Raw genomic sequence first — 4,601 nt, 5'->3', positions numbered from 1 at the left:
GACTGTATTTGTATTGACATCTCATCATCAGCATCATTAAATTAAATGTCAGCGGTAGTTAACCGATGCCGCATTACGACAAAACCATTGGCCAACCATTTTAGCGGTGTGTTGTGGGCAATGAAATAAATAAAAGAAGCATCACGACTAATGCAATCGTTGGGTGCAGGTGGTTGAAGGGCGCCACTGCTTCATCCTATACTTCTTTATTTTTCTTCTGTAATTGTTTCTATCTGTTTTACTTTTTCCTAACTGCAAGTGAACATTATTGTATTGATGTGTTTCTTTATACCCAAACAAACAAACAGACAAACAAACAAATAGTTGTGTTGAGTCGGTGCAGTAAACTTCTCTTACTTTCATAGTCCACAATGACAAAACCACCACGTGGGTGGTTGGCGGATGCTCTGCTTTGGTTTGTTCCTTCTTTCCTATCAAACATCTATTATCCTTATCTCTCCTCCCTATTTTTGGGGGGATAGTTTCTCTCTTATAACATCTCTAATCTTCATCCCTTGTATGACCTTATTGAGTAGCAAATGCCGTAAAACTCTTACTAAAACTAAACTACAAAACCACCGCGAAGGGGTTAATTCTCACAGCCATCACCTGCAGGCGGAGTAGCTCTGGTCTCTCCGGGGAGTCTCTCCCCTTGGTGTGTTCCTTCTTCACTCCCAGGTCCAATTAACACGCGCACATGCGCGCTCTCGCATTTCGATGCGCTCAGACGAGCAGTGGGACTGCTGATGGACTGCGAACATGTCCCCACGTCTCCAGGGCAGTGCTGTACGATTTCGAGGAAATGACATTTTATCGACATTACTCGTGTTATTCCAATATTCGAATTCCATGTGCGAATGGTGCTTTGGTTTCTCCCCCTAACCACCCCCACCTCTTTTTTTCCTTTTTATTTATTGGCTCCAATATCACTCTGACTCAAAATAATGAAGCTACAAGATATGCTTTCAGACAGGCAGAGAAAAACGAGTCGAAAATGAACTGTACGTAAAAATCACACGGTATTGCAATGGCTTTGCAACACTTTGAACTGCTGTTTGTTCGTTTGTTTGTTTGTTTGCCTGTTCGTTTGTTTGAGTAAAGAAAAACACACCGATGTAATCATGATCATTCAGTGTTTGAGAAAAGTATGACAAACGGACAGACAGAAAGAACAGAGAGAAAGTAAAGAAGAAGGACCTACCAGAGGCGGGCTCCTACCACCTCCAGTAAAGGGCTGCGAATTGCGAAAAGACCAAAATATCTTGAACGTTGAATAGCAAAGTCGAATAGGCACAGCTCTATTCGAGGTTTGAACCGGAGATTACGCACATTCGAGGAGGCGCGCAAAATGGTGATAATAGTCGTAATGGCCGGTACCATGATGGTGAACATGACTTACGTCATCAGTACTTCAGTTGACAAACTGCACGTGCTAAAAGCTTGCATTGACACAATTTAGATTATATGGGTGGTTTAGTTTAGTTTGAGTAAAGAGAAGCACATCGAATAAGATAACGGCCATTTGTTTGCTAGTTTGTTTAATTGTTTGTTGTTGTTGTTGTTGTTGTTGTTGTTGGAGGGGTCTGAAGTGTGGATTTTCACGGAATTTTTTGCAAACTTGAATGCTACCTCAGGAAAAAAAAAATCATTAAAAAAATCCTAATTCATTTCGGAAAAAAACAACAGACACATTGTTAGATCTAATGTTGGTTATCACGCGTGCAAAAAACCCCCAATGAATTTCCATGAGCAATAAGTGCGGTATTCATTACGTAAGACACATCAACAAAATCCAATATAGCCGCCGTATCCACGGAAAAGTAACTTTTTTCTTAAATTTGATTGCGGATTTTAAGACTCCTTACTATGCTTGTTATGTGTGTGAAATTTGGTCCGGTAATAAGCGAGATAGCCTTCAGGTGTAGCCCCCCCCCCCCCTTTAAGTGAGTACCTGTTGTGGTTTTATTATTGAAGGGAAAATATCTATATGTCCTTAAACACAAATATGACTTCTGAATAGCTCAAATAGTGTGATTTAGCGACTCGACAAAGTATTGTGCCATACGAGTCATTTATAAAATACGTTCATAACGTGTCCAGGGGTTCGAGGCTCAGCTAAGGCCCCATGCTGCGTCCTTGGAAAGGCATCTTACACGAATTTTCTCTTTTGGCTCGGTCCTATTGGTGGACGCACATTAAATTCGGACATCCCACCTCTCAAATAACCTTACAGTGCTGAAAGGGGCGTTAAACCTTTACAATTTTACCTTTAATTTCGATCAATTTTAGACATGTCAGCAAATGCACAAAGTGTGAACATCAAAGTATAAATATCAGAGGTTAGAAAACCAACATTATAAATCAGACAAAATAGGAATTGATCTACACGTGACTATTGAAAAAGGAACTACAGATGACGCAGACACATTTTAATGTTTGGGCTATGGGTCACAAATGATGGAGATGTCAGAAACAAAAGTCTTGCAAAATGATGTAAAGGTTAACACAACTAACTGAAAAAATGTTTTCAGGCTACAAAGAAACTTAACTCCGATTCCCACGATTACTAATATTCCCCTTACCACCTACGGATGAGAATCATGAACATAAAGTTAGAGTGCCGTTAAGATTATGATGTTATTTTAGCTTCATTGCTACTGAAAATTACCAAAGGTACCACGGAATCGAATAGGAACACAATTCTCAGTTTTGAAAGAACGAGGAGAACGGTAAATTTGTTCCTTGATCATAATGAATCGGATAACATAAAAATGACAATATTCTGGTTTTGGTCACAGAAAAAAGCCTCAAAGGTTTCGAAAAGGGCAATTTTGACGGATGCTTACCTTGAAAACCAAGAAGGAAACAGGGGATACCCCATAAGAAAATGAAGTCAAAATATCTCTGAAAATCTGGAGACAACTGTGACCAAGGTCTGACGTATAGAACTGGAAAAGCGTGGATTGTCAAGAATGCTATTCTCCTAAACGGACCAGCTGTTTAGAAGAATATTATAGCATCCATACCCACTGCAATGGACTTTGTAGAGCTGTAATAGTTTTGCTATTTGGAATATGCAAATTCAAGTCGGTGAGGGATAAATCAAACATGAATTATAACCAGTCACCAGGGAACATACCACGCGGTGTTTAAGTCGTTTAACGTCCATTGACCACTATTGGCAACAAAACACAAAGATCATATTATTATATATTTACGCCACGCAATCATTCGTTTCTATACACTGGAATTCCATTGCCCTCAAAGTCATCAAACTTTACAAGGCATCACTTTATCAGAGTTTCAACGCATCTGGGTTTGCTGGTTTTTATTTTTGAGTAAAGAGAATCTCATCGACATCGAATAACGGTCATTTAATTCTGGGAAGAAGTAAGACAGACAGAAAAAACCCAGGGAAAGTCAAGAAAGAGGTTCTACAGGTAGCGTTGTGCTAAGAAGCGAAGTAGAGCGTGCTAGTGACGCCCTCAAACAATCACACACACCCTCAGGGAAGAATTATTTTTGGAATTTCCACATCATCGAGTGTGTCACAGATTCAGGGCTATCTTCGTGAGTCAGAGGCATGGGCCATAGAGATATGATTAATTTGTTTGCAGTTTAGCTCATCAAGAATAATTGGACTAGCATTCTTTATACAAAACTTGTTTATCTTTGTTTGTTTCTGTTTTGAAAAGGTGGGGGAGGGGGATAGCATGCATGAATTTGCGTTTTGAGTAGATCCACTTCAAAAGACACAAGAAATAACCAGGCGTTCACTGTGACTTCGACGTCAATACTTGATCAATTTGCTTATTAACGATATTAATGAACAAAAATACCCCCATAGTCATTGTTTTGTTTTAGTGAATAATAACGTGCCAACGCAGTAAAGGTCAGATTGTGTCGAAAAATTGTAAGACAGAGACAGAAATAACGAGAGGGGAAAATACGTAGGATCAACTAGCATTGCTGTCCTATCAAACATACAACGACAGCTCAGTTTTCGAAGCATTATTGTGAAGACAAAAGAACCACGAGAGTTTTAAGAAATGAAAACAGAAAGGTACCAGAACATCTTTCTAAAAATATTCAGACAAGTCAAGAGCAGACAAAGGCATTTCTTTCAAACCAAGGTTAACAATGAATGGGCTTACAACTGACAAAATATAATGTATTCCCTTTACAACCCGGTAATGGAATAGTTGAGGGCAGTCATAGAACTTGGCTTTTTTAAACGTAGGACTTGAGGGGTAGGGACGCGTTCTATGGACTCATTGCCCAGCAATCGAGATTTTTTCCCCAATTCAGAGGAACTGAGCATAATTACAGACATCAGTGTTTACTTCTTTTAGTAATACTATTTCTCTAACATTTCTATGTAGCAAAGTGCCAAGACTTGTCTATCTAAGTTTCTTTCATAGGCCCTGTGGTACGTTTGTGGTGTGTGTGTATGTATGTGTGTGTGAGTGTGTGTGTGTGTGTGTGTGTGTGTGTGTGTGTGTCTCTGTATGTGTGTGTCTGTGTGTGTGTGTCTGTGTGTGTGTGTCTGTGTGTGTCTGTGTGTGTGTGTTTGTGTGTGTGTGCGCGCGCGCGCGCGCGTG

The 4,601-nt window shown here is 39.8% G+C and overlaps 1 protein-coding gene across 1 annotated transcript in view; it reads left to right on the top strand.

Annotated features, from left to right (window-relative positions):
• The window catches only part of LOC101859421 (leucine-rich repeat-containing protein 74A), a gene marked incomplete in the record, with an annotated part of 32,811 nt that overhangs the window by 18,381 nt on the left and 9,829 nt on the right, over window positions 1–4,601 (top strand).

This window comes from Aplysia californica, unplaced genomic scaffold (assembly GCF_000002075.1).
Source record: "Aplysia californica isolate F4 #8 unplaced genomic scaffold, AplCal3.0 scaffold00329, whole genome shotgun sequence".
NCBI lineage: Eukaryota > Metazoa > Mollusca > Gastropoda > Aplysiida > Aplysiidae > Aplysia > Aplysia californica.
The sequence above is the reverse complement of the archived record's forward strand: the minus strand, read 5'-3'. Positions and strand labels throughout refer to the sequence as shown.